This window comes from Taudactylus pleione, unplaced genomic scaffold, assembly GCF_031769625.1.
Source record: "Taudactylus pleione unplaced genomic scaffold, aTauple2 ptg000248l, whole genome shotgun sequence".
Lineage (NCBI taxonomy): Eukaryota > Metazoa > Chordata > Amphibia > Anura > Myobatrachidae > Taudactylus > Taudactylus pleione.
In genome coordinates, this window is record NW_028284650.1 from 4903105 (window position 1) to 4918295 (window position 15191).

Consider the following 15191-nt stretch of genomic DNA (forward strand, 5'->3'; position numbering starts at 1 on the left):
CCATATAGTCTTCATATATTGTTGCAGGTATTATTCAGTGTGCTGAGGTACAATAGGGGGTTAAATCCCCCTCCTTTTTCTACTGGGAGTGTTAGGATTAGGGTGCGGGGTGGTTATGTTTAAGCACTAGGGGAAGGTTAGGTTTAGGCACGGGGAAGTGGTGTTAGGTTTCGGGTGCTGGGAGGGGGAGGTTAGGCTTAGGCACTAGGGGAGGAGGTTAGGGTTAGGCACCGGGGAGGGAGGGTTAGGGTAGGGGTTAGGAAAATACTTACCGTTTGTTCCTATGGGTGTCGGGATTCTGGCTCAGGATGCCAATGTCGGTATTCTGACCAGCGGCATCCCGACAGCTTGGATTTCATACCCAACCCCTACAAACATGCAGGAGCCACAAACCAGCAGCTTCACAGGTAATTGACCAATGTTCAGTGTAGGGGATTCACATTGGTAAACTAAGAACACTGAAATAGAGACACTATGTCATTCATTTAGTGATTTTGACCTCTAACACACTGGCACCTTAAAGGACCACTTAGGTTTTCCCAGGAGTAGCACTGAGACTGTTTATGCACAAAAAAAAGTGAACATTTATAGATTCATCAATTTTCAGAACACAACAAAACATTAAAATGTAATCATAAGAAAGCAAAATGCACTATGTTAAAAATGTTAGCTACAGCATGATCTGAAAACGAATTAATGTGTTTATACAAAACAAGCACATTCAACAGGGGGCTTGAACTCACAGCCCTGCATTTAAGCATCTCATGCTCTACCAACTGAGCTAGTCATGCAGCTGGAGCTTCCTTCTTGAAACCCATATGAAAGATTCAATCCACAGTAAAAGATAATTCTAACAGTGTTAACTTAAAATTCTAAGCAAATTATATTTTTTTAAGAAAATTATGACAGGGATATGTTAAAATTCTATGCAAATTAAAATTATTTCAGTAAAGTTCCTTCACTCGGAAGTTGTTCTAAACGTCAGTTCTTTTCAGTGTTGTGCTGCCAGCCTCTGGGAGGAGGACACACTGACCAAACAGACACCAGCACTACTGTGATCAGCCTGGACCTCTATGAGTATGTAAATATTCACAACCCTGCAACACACTCTTTGTGTGGCTTGCCGTGATCGTATAGTGGTTAGTACTCTGCGTTGTGGCCGCAGCAACCCCGGTTCGAATCCGGGTCACGGCACTTACTTTTCATTTATTTTATGTTTATGTAAATAATGTTATAAGTAATTTTTTGTAATAACTAATATGAATAACTATATGCTACTATACTTAATAGTCTCATTTACTTGTTTGATCTAGGTAACCTTACTATTAAACATAAATATAAAATGGACAATTATATATATTAAAAAAATGTGTTATTATTTTCCTAGAACATACAGAAATCTAACACAACAGATGGCAATGCTTCCAATTTTTTCTTATAAATATGAAGTATCTTTATGCACAGTGTCAGTTAGTGGATTCTCAGCACCTTTATCATTTGCCTCTCAACATATCTTGCCTTAGGCCTGCTCCTCCCCAGCTACCTAGCTAATGTAGAGAAGGGGTAGAGGGCATCTGCTAGGGAATGTGTAGATAGGCAATGACACCTTACCCTACTACCACTCTCTATCCACTACAAACATGGAAGAACAGCAAACAGATAAGCAGTTACCAGCAATTGCTCCACAATGTTAGTGGCTGTTGTTCACTGAGGGAGCGCCACGGTCACAAACTAGAAACAGGTACAGGTTGAGTCTCCCATATCCAAAATGCTTGGGACCAGGGGTATTTTGGATATCGGATTATTCCGTAGTTTGGAATATTTGCATACTATAATGAAGTATCTTGGGTATGGGACCCAAATTTAAACACAGAATGCATTTATGTGTTATATACACCTTATACGGAATATTTGGATATGGGAGACTCAACCTGTAATTGGACACAATAATAAACCAAAATAAAGCATAGTTTGGTCGCACACACTTTTAAACCAAATAACCAGAAACTTTGTGGATATAAAAATATACAGTAACTAATGAAATATTCAAACTACAACAAAAAATGCACATAAAAATAAGTTGTGGATATTAAAATATACTTAACATATTCAACCAAAAAATTCTAAATGTAAATAATAAAATGTATTTAACTGTTAAAAAAGAATTATGAAAGTAGTGGTTGTTAGTATACACCAATATAATGATATGTATCAATAGAAATAATTGAAAGACATAGAAATATAATAAAACTAAGATGAACCACTCATATTGGTGTAAAGATGCCACGGTATCCAAATCTCAATCAGGAGAAACGGTCTGGGGTATATTTATCCAGGAAGAGACATACCGTATATACTCAAGTATAAGCCGAGTTTTTCAGCACAAAAAATGTGCTGAAAAAGTACCCCCTCGGCTTATACTCGAGTCAAGTGTAGCGCTGACCGGACGGAGTTCGGTCAGCGCTACACACTGCCAAACACACAGCCGCCGGAGCCGGCAGCTGCGTGTTTGGTGTAATCAGCAGCCACTGAGAGTCTGTCAGACTCTCAGCGGCTGCTCCCACTGCGGGAGCCATCTTCCGGCTCCCGCAGTGGGTGATGGGAGACACGTCGTCATGACGACGTCTCTCCCATGCAAAGCGGCCAGCGGCGGGAGCGGAGGAGCGGACAGCGGCGGGACCAGTAGCGGGAGTTTAAGGTAAGTGTTTATTTTTTTTTAATTCTTTTTACGTCTCTCTCTACTAGAGGGGGCACTACCAGGGAGCGATGACTACAGGGGGCACTACCAGGGGGCATTATCAGGGGGCACTACCAAGGGGCGATTACTACAGGGGGCACTACCAAGGGGCATTATCAGGGGGCGATTACTACAGGGGGCACTAAAAGGGGGGATTACCACTGGGGGAACTACAAGGGGGGGATTACTACAGGGGGCACTACCAGGGGGGGATTACTACAGGGGGCACTAAAAGGGGGGATTTCTACAGGGGGCACTAAAAGGGGGGATTACCACTGGGGGAACTACCAGGGGAGGATTACTACAGGGGGCACTACCAGTGGGGGATTACTACAGGGGGCACTAAAAGGGGGGTTTACAACTGGGGGTACTACCAGGGGCGGATTACTACTGGAGGCACTGAAAGGGGGGATTACCACTGGGGGCACTACCAGGAGGGATTACTACTGGGGGCACAACCAGGGGGAATTACTACTGGGGGCACTACCAGCTGCTGCCATTTCCCACACTAGGCTTATACTCGAGTCAGTAAGTTTTCCCAGTTTTTTGGGGTAAAAGTAGGTACCTCGGCTTATATTCGGGTCGACTTATACTCGAGTATATACGGTAACTCATATCTGTAATTGATTTTATACACACAGACATTCAATAGAGATTTTAAAATAAAACTTATCTTATGTAACAAGGCTTAGCAGTGACGTTTCGGAGAAACCAATTATTTTTCAAGCTACTGTATATCAAAGCCTCAGTTTGTTTCTTAAATGTTTGAGATCACACCCATCTTAATTTGTAAACGACAATTATCTTTAACTATTAGAAAAAAATAAATGTTTTTAAAACAAATTGGACACCACCTAGGTTTACTTAGAGGTAGGACTGATCCTGTTTATGCATAATTAGTTTGTAGCGAACATTTGGTAACAAACATTTTTTGTTTCATCAATGTATACTTCACAACAAAATAGGAAAATGTAATAATATAAATAATATAATCACCGGACGAAAGCAAAACCAGACTGCACTATGGCAAAAATGTTAGCTAAAAACAGTAACGCATGCACTGACTTGCAAAATTTATACAAAACAAGACCGCCCAACGTGAGGCTCAAACCCACGACCCTGAGATTAAGAGTCTCATGCTCTACCGACTGAGCTAGCCGGGCACATGGCGTACAGTGATAAGGGACTACTTCTATCTGGAAACAAACATGTAAAATCTAATGCAGAGTTAAGGAAAATTCTAACATTGTAACCATAAAATTAAATTTGATTCAGTTAAGTTCCTCCACTTTAGAGCTTTTCAGTGTGGTGCTGCCAGAATGTGGGAAGAGTAGGACACACGGCCCATAGAGGAATTAGCACTGCCCTGATCAGCATGTGACTACTGTGCCTAGAGCCGGCCCTAACCAATTTGATGCCCTAGGAAAGATTTTGGATGGTGCTCCCTAGCACCTCTGCTAGTTCTGCCTTTTGTCAGAGTCTGTATTTGTTGTGGACCCGGGGTGGAAACAGGAGCAGCCAAGGTTTAAACTGAAAGGTGAGTTGTTTAATGTTACTGTTCGTAGACATGAATAATAAGATAAACTAAAGTCCAGTAATAAACAAACTGATATATGTGGCTGAGGGGAGCTGTAGTGAATGGGAGTAATGGTGCATACACACGGTCAGATTTTTCCTTCAGATATGAACGATAACGATTTAAAAATCGTTCAGTCGTTCATATCTGAAGGAAAATCTGACATATCTGACATGCCTGAACGATGGACGATTTACAATGCGCGTTCCCGTTTGTCAGATAACGATATCTGACATCTGATGTGTTTGCAGTCAGACTTGGACGATTCCATTCATTTTAATGCAGTAAAAAATCGTTCAAATCGTTCAAAACTTTGGTAAAATCGTTCAAATCGTTCAATCGTTCATCTGACAAATCTGACAAGTCTGACAAATCTGACCGTGTCAAATGTCCAGATCAGTGACAGAGATGATTCCAGATAAACTGTGAGAGTGAAGTGGAAGTCTTGGTTTGCTGAATAGTGGATTAAGGGGATATCCAGTAATGCTGGGATGCTGGCTGAAATGGAAATCTGGAAATGCTGTGATGGTTAACCGAGGAAACAGGTTCAGGCAGGAGTGGGTTAACTGAGGAGGCAGGAGTGGGTCTGGTGGAAGGTGCAGGGTTGATCTCAGCAGTGAGCAACGCAAGGCAGAGCGGTGCAGGCTATGCAGGGAGCCAGAGGCCGACAAGGAGCTAGGGCTAGCACTGAAGCACAAGTCTAGGTTTCATAGGGCTAGCACTGAAGCACAAGTCTAGGTTTCAAAGGGCTAGCACCGGAGCACAATCTAGGTTTCATAGGGCTAGCACCGGAGCACAAGTCTAGGTTTCATAGGGCTAGCACTGAAGTACAAGTCTAGGTTTCATAGGGCTAGCACCGGAGCACAATCTAGGTTTCATAGGGCTAGCACCGGAGCACAAGTCTAGGTTTCATAGGGCTAGCACCGAAGCACAAGTCTAGGTTTCATAGGGCTAGCACCGGAGCACAAGTCTAGGTTTCATAGGGCTAGCACCGGAGCACAAGTCTAGGTTTCATAGGGCTAGCACCGGAGCACAAGTCTAGGTTTCATAGGGCTAGCACCGGAGCACAAGTCTAGGTTTCATAGGGCTAGCACCGGAGCACAAGTCTAGGTTTCATAGGGCTAGCACCGGAGCACAAGTCTAGGTTTCATAGGGCTAGCACCGAAGCACAATCTAGGTTTCATAGGGCTAGCACCGAAGCACAAGTCTAGGTTTCATAGGGCTAGCACCGAAGCACAAGTCTAGGTTTCATAGGGCTAGCACCGAAGCACAAGTCTAGGTTTCATAGGGCCAGCACCGGAGCACAAGTCTAGGTTTCATAGGGCTAGCACCGGAGCACAAGTCTAGGTTTCATAGGGCTAGCACCGGAGCACAATCTAGGTTTCATAGGGCTAGCACCGAAGCACAAGTCTAGGTTTCATAGGGCTAGCACCGAAGCACAAGTCTAGGTTTCATAGGGCTAGCACCGAAGCACAAGTCTAGGTTTCATAGGGCTAGCACCGAAGCACAAGTCTAGGTTTCATAGGGCTAGCACCGGAGCACAAGTCTAGGTTTCATAGGGCTAGCACCGGAGCACAATCTAGGTTTCATAGGGCTAGCACCGAAGCACAAGTCTAGGTTTCATAGGGCTAGCACCGAAGCACAAGTCTAGGTTTCATAGGGCTAGCACCGAAGCACAAGTCTAGGTTTCAGGAGTGCAGAGAACTCTCACTCACAGCTACACTGTGAACACTACAGGGAGCTCCAAACACCCTTAAGTACCCAGTAGCGGAACATGATAGGCCAGAGAGAGCAGGTGACCTACAGACGATTGGCCTGCTATGTCACATGGCCAAAGACAACATGGTGATGCCCAGACACCTGTGACGCAGAGATGCTGCTAGACTTACCCTTGCAAGGATGGCCCAATGCTAGCAGACCTCTGCATACAGCCAATGCCAGTTTCCACATTCCAGCTCCCCCGACAGAAGAACCGCACCACAGCGCCCTCACCGGTAAGGACCGCAAACATCCACGTCGCAAAACCCTGGTCGTGACACCTTTGACCCAACACCCCTCTCCCAGCACAGCACCCATCACTCAGCACCAAGCAGCACTGATCACAGCAGCAGGCAGCAAAACCCCTCACCCATAGCAATCCACACCCACAGAGCTGTAATTAGACATTTTGGTGTCTTGTGCCAGCAAAAGTATTGGCGCCCCAACCCCCATATTTTAAAGAGGGACAACGTGCGACAAAGGGGTGTGGTCTTGCTGGAAAGGGGCATGGCCACAATAGTACCCCCAATTCAAATTACGCCACACAGTAGTGCAACCTTATTCACATTACATCACAGGATAGTGTCCCTTATTCACGTTACATCACAGGATAGAGTCCCTTATTCTGACCCGCTCGCAAGCGGGTCGATGGTGCCCTAGTGCGCATGTGCACGACGGAGGGAGCTCCGTCATGCGCATGCACGAGACCCGCATAGCGACGGCCAAGCCGATGTTGATGTCGATGTTGATTGACAGCACGCCCCCATTGGTGGGCGTGCCGGGGGCATTGCTGCCCAGACGGAGGCGTTCCCATGGGAATGCCTACCGTCTGGGGCCAGCCCCACTGACATCACTAGTGATGTCAGTGGGAGTGCTTTTGGCTCTGATAGAGCCAAAAGCACTCCTGGGCTTGTGGCAGCGAGACCCTACCGCAGGGTCTCGTCGCAAGTCCGATGGTCGCGATGGTCATCTTCCTGGCCGCTCGCTATAGCTGTGGGTGGTCACCCACAGCTATACGAGCGGCCAGGAGGCCGCTCCAATAAGAGGTAGGAGAGCCCTGATTTAGAGCGAGCGCTCTGGTCAGAGCGTCCGGCTCTGAATCAGGCCCAGTGTCCCTTATTCACATTACATCACACGATAGTGTCCCTTATTCACATTACATCACAGGATAGTGGCCCTGATTCAGAGCCGGACGCTCTGACAGAGCGCTCGCTCTGAATCAGGGCCGTCCCTGTTTTTTTTGAGCGGCCTCCTGGCCGCTCGCATAGCTGTGGGTGACCACCCACAGCTATAGTGAGCGGCTAAAAAGATGGTCGCGATGGTCAAGACCATCGCAACCATCGGGCTTGCGACGAGACCCTTGTGGTAGGGTCTCGTAGCCGCAAGCCCTGGAGTGCTTTCAGCTCTAACAGAGCCGAGAGCACTCCCACTGACAACACTTGTGATGTCACTGGGGCCGGCCCCAGACGGTAGGCGTTCCCATGGTACCGCCTCCATCTGGGCAGCCACGCCCACCAAAGGGGGCGTGTTGTCACTCAACATCGACGGCACGCCCCCTTTGTAGGGAGACCCGGAGCGACGGCTTGGCCATCGCTATCCGGGACTTGCGCATGCGCACGACGGAGCCGGCTCCCTCGTGCACATGCGCACTGGGCCAACATCGACCCGCTTGCGAGCGCTCAGCTGATCGGGTCTGAATCAGGCCCAGTGTCCCTTATTAACATTACATCATAGGATAGAGGGCCTGATTCAGACCTGCTCGCGAGCGCTATTTGCTCGCAAGCGGGTCGATGGTGGTCCAGTGCGCATGTGCACGTCAGAGCCAGCTCCGTTGTGCGCATGTGCGAGACCCGGATAGCGCACGACAGCACGCCCAACTTTGGTGGGCGGGCCGGGGGCGTGTCTGCCCAGACGGAGGCGTTCCCATGTGATGTCAGTGGGAGTGCTTTTGGCTCTGATAGAGCCAAAAGCACACTTGTGCTTGCGGCAACGAGACCCTACCACAGGGATCTCGTCGCAAGCCCGATGGTCGCGACCATCTTCCTGGCCGCTCGCTATAGCTGTGGGTTGTGACCCACAGCTATGCGAGCGTCCAAGAGGCCGCACCATTAAAAAAAAAAAAATGCCCTGATTCAGAGCGGGCACTCGTTCAGAGCGTCCGGCTCTGAATCAGTCCCAGTGTCCTTTATTCACGCTACGCCACACAGTAGTACCCCTTTGTTTTGTACAAGTTATGCCTGACAGAAGTGCCCCTTATTCACATTATATCACACAGTAGTGTCCATTATTCACATTACACCACACAGTAGTGCCTTTTGTACATATTACGACATACAATAGTGCACCTTGTACACCTGGCCGGCGGTCGATTCCCGGCAGCACCTGGCCGACAACAGCAGAGTTCCCGGCAGCGGAAGCCCAACAGCGCTGGAAATCCCGATCGACGATAGGCAAGTATTGACTAACCTAACCCCCTAACCCTCCTTAGGGGTGCCTAACCCTAACCTCCCCCCCCAAGTGCCTAATCCTAATCCCCACTCTAAGTGCCTAAGCCCCCCTTCCCCGCTGCCTAAACCTAAGTCCCCCGGGGGGGTGCCTAACCCTAAGTCCCCCCCCGGGGGGGCCTAACCCTAACCCTCCCTCCCCCTAGCCTAACCCTCCCGTGGGGGTACCTAACCCTAAATCCCCCCCGGGTGCCCTAAACCTAACCCTCCCCTCCTCCCTTGCGGCTGTCCGCTCGCGGCGCCCGGGAAATGTCAGGCGTCTACATCTAGACGCCTCGCATTTCACCCTCACCGGGATATGACATTCGGGAAGCCGCTTACCGGTATTAAGGCAGCCGGCTTCCCGATTTTATACCGTACACATAATGTAGCGTTCCCGCTAGGCTGTTTTAGCGGGGCGCGGCGCCCTGCCCTCCATCTGGAGGGCAAAAAGCGCCCTGCCCTCACAGCCTGCGGGAGCCGTTCTCACCTGCGGGACGCAGTGTCCCGCGGGTGGAGAAACATGCGGTGACCCGGTCACCGCCGGAGAATAGACGGCGGGCGCATGCGCCCGGCATCTATTCTCCCTGTCTGCAGGGCTTGGGGGCTGCCCGGCATGTCCGTAAGTGCCGGGCACACCCCCAAGAGTGACGAAAAGGGGACGCGTCTTATAGACATGCCCCCTTTTCGATGACCACGCCCTCCTTCGGCGCACGCACGTGCATGCCCTCTCTAGCTCCGGCGCCCTGCCTCCCGCCGGAGCTAGAGGGAACACTAATAATGTCACACAATTGTCATGCCCCTTGTATGCATAATGCAGAAATACTACACAGTAATGCCCCTTACGTATGTCACACATTAGTAATGCCCTCATACACATAATGCCACACAGTAATGCCCCTTACATATTATTACACCCCAACCTCACTCACCCAGCGAATAAAACTGTGACCTCATCACCTCAGATTAAAAACAAAAATAGCTGTGCCTTTCAATCAATTAATATAAGCTTAATAAAACTAGCTGCTCCAACAGCAGGTTCTGCAACCTGCTAAAAATATGTGATGATGAAAGTGTGGAACACTTATTTGAATAAGTCACAGCAATAAAACCATAATAAAGGGTACAAACTGTAGCAGGAATAAAATAGGACACACTGGGTTTGAATATAAGACTCCTTCACAGTTCCTCTCTTTAATGTGTCCACAGTATGTTGAACTCATATTAAAAAGGCAATCTCTGAATGGGCAATATTATCCACTGTCCTTGCAACCACAGATAAGATTCCACTGTGATGGAAATAGATACTTCAATAGCGTGGGGAGCATTGAAAGTGGTGGAGGTAAGCCAGACCAATGTAAACATTTGGGTGAGTACCGGCGGTCCTCTCTGGACAGATGGAATACCAGCGGCTATGTCAAGGATAAGAGATCAGCACAGTAGTAAGCCACAAAACTGCACCCGGGGGAGTCCCTTTAGGTGCTCAAACCCCATCTCTTTGCAGCATGCCCTCCCTTGGCCATCATGGCTCCTCCTGTAGACAGAATGAGCTTCTATGCAGAAGGGCCGGGCGGATGCGGATCACGGTCAAAAGTCACGTGACATAACCGGCCTGGCCATCCGCTGCGCTGCCCGATCGGAGAGCTCCGATCATAGTAGCGCGCTGGAAGAGAGAGCGGGTAGCAGCGCCGGCAGCGCTATAGGTGGGAGCAGTGGCTAGCGGCAGGCGGAGGGGCAGACAGAGTCAGAGCCCTGGAATGCCCCTAGCATTCTGAGTCGCCCCTAATCATTTGTTTATAATGCCTATGCCTAGGGCCGTCTCTGACTGTACCTACGGCAGGGTGACTCTACTTTCATTTATAGCAGAAAGTAGTTGAACCTGCCTGTGCTGGCTGAGAATCTCATAGAAGTGGGGAATACAGATGTGTCCACATACATCTATTCTCTGTGCGCTACAAGTCACGTTACACATAACGTGAGCGTCGTGTGACTCGGTAGCGAGCGTCTTTTTGTGTGAATTTTTTCCCTTAATATGCAAAACAATGTGAATATGATGCACAAGCAGCTTCTGCTGATTAATGATAAGTGGCATGCCTATATTCTGTGTACCACTGCGGGTGTATGTGAAATGCTACTGTACGTTAGTGTCAGCGGCTGTTACACTGTAATGTAGCATTTTGCATGCAGATACACCACAGTCGCACACAGAATATAGACATGCCACATATCATTAATCAGCAGAAGCTGCTTGTGCATCATATTCGCATAGCTATGCAATGAAGGTGCACATTAAGGGAAAAAGATGCACAAAAAGATGTTTTGTGCTACGGACTCATGCCACAGCATGGTGCAACAATTGCCATTTAATGTGCAAGGAGGTTATATGTATGTATACACATCTGTACTTTTTTGTTTTTTTTAATATTCAGGCATTTATTTATTTTTATTTAGAGCACTATATATGGGAACTTGAAAGACAGCACATGCCAACCCGGAATGGGTATGTAATAATGGCAGTCGGGATGCCTCTTGTGAAAATACAGACAGTGGCATCCCGATGGTCGTTATCCCGACAGGGGTCGGGAATGTATATTTACCCTCCCCCCTTCTTGGGAATGTAGAGATGGCCTGTATTACCATACCCTGACTGCTACACTCTCAATCAACGACAAACGGGATGTAGTTGGTATCCCAGTATGCGGGATGCTAACGGTCTAAATACCGGCGTGGAAATCCCGACAGGTCAGGATCCCGCACCAGTATCCCGACCGTCGGCATCCTAAAGGTAAGTATCGGGGTGTTAGAGAGAGGTCAGTGTGCAGGGTTAGGCACTAGGGGGATGGTTAGGCACCAGGGAGGGAGTGTGAGGATTATGGTGCGGGGTGGTTAGGTTTAAGCACTAGGGGAAGGTTAGGTTTAGGCACTGGGAAGTGGTGTTAGGTTTAGGGTGCTGGGAGGGGGAGGTTAGGCTTAGGCATTAGGGGAGGAGGTTAGGAAACTACTTACCATTCGTTCATATGGGTGTCAGGATTCTGGCTGTCGGGATGCCAATGTCGGTATTCTGACCAGCGGCATCCCGACAGCTTGGATTTCATACCCAACCCCTACAAACATGCAGGAGCCACAAACCAGCAGCTTCACAGGTAATTGACCAATGTTCAGTGTAGGGGATTCACATTGGTAAACTAAGAACACTGAAATAGAGACACTATGTCATTCATTTAGTGATTTTGACCTCTAACACACTGGCACCTTAAAGGACCACTTAGGTTTTCCCAGGAGTAGCACTGAGACTGTTTATGCACAAAATAAAAGTGAACATTTATAGATTCATCAATTTTTAGAACACAACAAAACATTAAAGTGTAATCATAAGAAAGCAAAATGCAATATGTTAAAAATGTTAGCTACAGCATGATCTGAAAACGAGTTAATGTGTTTATACAAAACAAGCACACCCGACAAGGGGCTTGAACCCACACAGTGTTCACTCTAGCTCCGGCGCGAGGCAGGGCGCCGGAGGTAGAGAGGGCACGTTTGTGTGCGCGCCGAGGGCGCGCGCGCGACCGAGAAGGGGACGTGGTCATTGAAAAGGGGGCGTGTCTATAAGACGCGTCCCCTTTTCGTCACTCTTGGGGGCGTGCCCGGCACTTACGGACACAGCGGGCAGCCCCCAAGCCCTGCAGACAGGGATAATAGATGCCGGGCGCATGCGCCCGGTGTCTATTCTACGGTGGTGACCGGGTCACCGCACATTTCTTCACCCGCGGGACACTGCGACCCGCGGGTGAAGACGGCACCCGCAGGCTGTTAGGGCAGGGTGCTTTTTGCCCTCCTTCTGGAGGGCAGGGAGCTTTTTGCCTTCCAGAAGGAGGGCAGGGCGCCGCGCCCCGCTAAAACTACCTAGCAGGAACGCTACCCACAGCCCTGCATTTAAGCATCTCATACTCTACCAACTGAGCTAGTCATGCAGATGGAGCTTCCTTCTTGAAACCCATATGTAAGATTCAATCCACAGAAAAAGATAATTCTTCTAACAGTATTAACTTAAAATTCTAAGCAAATTATATATAGTTAAGAAAATTATGACAGGGATATGTTAAAATTATATACAAATTAAAATTATTTCAGTAAAGTTCCTTCACTCGGAAGTTGTTCTAAACGTCAGTTCTTTTCAGTGTTGTGCTGCCAGCCTCTGGGAGGAGGACACACTGACCAAACAGACACCAGCACTACTGTGATCAGCCTGGACCTCTATGAGTATGTAATTATTCACAACCCTGCAACACACTCTTTGTGTGGCTTGCCGTGATCGTATAGTGGTTAGTACTCTGCGTTGTGGCCGCAGCAACCCCGGTTCGAATCCGGGTCACGGCACTTACTTTTCATTTATTTTATGTTTATGTAAATAATATTATAAGTAATTTTTTGTAATAACTAATATGAATAACTATATGCTATTATACATAATAATAGTCTCATTTACTTGTTTGATCTAGGTAACCTTACTATTAAACATAAATATATAATGGACAATTATATATAAAAAAATAATTTGTTATTATTTTCCTAGAACATACAGAAATCTAACACAACAGATGGCAATGCTTCCAATTTTTTCTTATAAATATGAAGTATCTTTATGCACAGTGTCAGTTAGTGGATTCTCAGCACCTTTATCATTTGCCTCTCAACATATCTTGCCTTAGGCCTGCTCCTCCCCAGCTACCTAGCTAATGTAGAGAAGGGGTAGAGGGCATCTGCTAGGGAATGTGTAGATAGGCAATGACACCTTACCCTACTACCACTCTCTATCCACTACAAACATGGAAGAACAGTAAAAAGATAAGCAGTTACCAGCAATTGCTCCACAATGTTAGTGGCTTTTAAACCAAATAACCACAAACTTTGTGGATATAAAAATATACAGTACTTAATGAAATATTCAAACAACAACAAAATAACGGGATGCAGTCAGGTTACCGGTGGGCGCTATCCCGCTTGCCAATATCACGATACTTACATCCCGACATGGGACTAAAGATAGGTGTCGAAATCCTGACGCCTATCATTAGCCCCAGTACGGAATTCCGACACCCGCCATACCGAACAAAGGTATGCCGGGTGTCTCAGCGTGTAGCCACGGGAGGGGGGGGTAGAGGGTTAGGTTTAGGGACCGCCAGGGGGACTTAGGGTTAGGCACCCCCCCGGGAGGGTTAGGGTAGGGGAAGGGGGGGTTATGCTTAGGCACCACTAGGGGGGGTTAGGGTTAGGCACCCCCCCCAGGAGTTAGGTTTAGGGTGCGGGGAGGGGGGGTTAGGTTTAGGCACTAACGGGGGGGAGGTTAGGCACCCCTAAGGGAGGGTTAGGGAGGGAGAGGGGAGGGTTAAGGTACTTACCTTCAGCTGTCAGGATTTCGACCCACCGGGCTGCCGCTCTCGGTATTTGAGCAGGTTTAGCCTGTGGCATTACATACCGATTCCCAAAAAAACAACATAAATAAATATAAGTTGTGGATATTAAAATATATTTAACATATTCAAACAAAAAATTCTAAATATAAGAAATAATGTATTTAACTGTTAAAAACAATTATGAAAGTAGTGTTTCTTAGTATACACCAATATAATGATATGTATCAATAGAAATAATTGAAAGACATAGAAATATAATAAAACTAAGATGAACCACTCATATTGGTGTGAAGATGCCACGGTATCCAAATCTCAATCAGGAGAAACGGTCTGGGGCAAATTAGTCAGGTAGAGACATAACTCGTATATCTGTAATTGATTTTATACACACATACACATTCAATAGGGATTTTAAAATAAACTTATCTTATGGAACAAGGTTTAGCAGTGATTTTTCGGAGAAACCAATTTCTTTTTCAAGCTACTGTATATCAAAGCCTCAGTTTGTTCCTTAAATGTTTGAGATCACACCCATCTTAATTTGAAAGCACCAATCATCATTATTTAATTATTAGAAAAAAAGGTAAAAACAAATTGGACACCACCAGTGATGTATCTATAATGGGTGCAGTGTGTGTGGGCCCCGCACCGCACACCTTGCACCCATATTATTTTAAACTCACCTGTCCATGGTCCCACGTCGAGTGTTAGCACTGCTCAGAACACCGGAAAATGGCCACCGCGGCCACTTTTCCGGTGTTCTGCGCATACGCAGTAGACTCCAGGCACACTCTAGTGGCCGGAGTCTGCTAATGCTCCGGTGGCTGGCCAGCCGTGTCAGTCGGCCACAGGGGAGAGAGGAGGGGGCCCCGCATGGGGAGTGCATACGGGCCCCCTCCTCTCTTAAGACGCCCCTGGACACCACCTACAGTAGGTAGGACTGATCCTGTTTATGCATAATAATAGTTTGTAGAGAACATTTGGTAACAAACATTTTTTGTTTCATCAATGTATACTTCACAACAAAATAGGAAAATGTATAAATAATATAGTCATCGTAAGAAAGCAAAACCAGACTGCACTATAGTAAAAATGTTAGCTAAAAACAGTAACGCATGCACTGACTTGCAAAATTTATACAAAACAAAACCGCCCAACGTGGGGCTCGAACCCACGACCCTGAGATTAAGAGTCTCATGCTCTACCGACTGAGCTAGCCGGGC

The 15191-nt window shown here is 47.2% G+C and overlaps 4 non-coding genes across 4 annotated transcripts; 2 read left to right on the forward strand and 2 right to left on the reverse strand.

Moving 5' to 3' along the window:
- The first annotated feature begins 1122 nt into the window (after positions 1–1122).
- Positions 1123–1194, forward strand: TRNAH-GUG (transfer RNA histidin (anticodon GUG)). The gene has a single exon. It is a non-coding gene; the product is annotated as a tRNA-His (tRNA).
- A 2633-nt stretch (positions 1195–3827) lies between these two features.
- Positions 3828–3900, reverse strand: TRNAK-CUU (transfer RNA lysine (anticodon CUU)). Its single transcript has one exon. It is a non-coding gene; the product is annotated as a tRNA-Lys (tRNA).
- An 8959-nt stretch (positions 3901–12859) lies between these two features.
- On the forward strand, positions 12860–12931 carry TRNAH-GUG (transfer RNA histidin (anticodon GUG)). The gene has a single exon. It is a non-coding gene; the product is annotated as a tRNA-His (tRNA).
- Positions 12932–15118: 2187 nt separating this feature from the next.
- On the reverse strand, positions 15119–15191 carry TRNAK-CUU (transfer RNA lysine (anticodon CUU)). Its single transcript has one exon. It is a non-coding gene; the product is annotated as a tRNA-Lys (tRNA).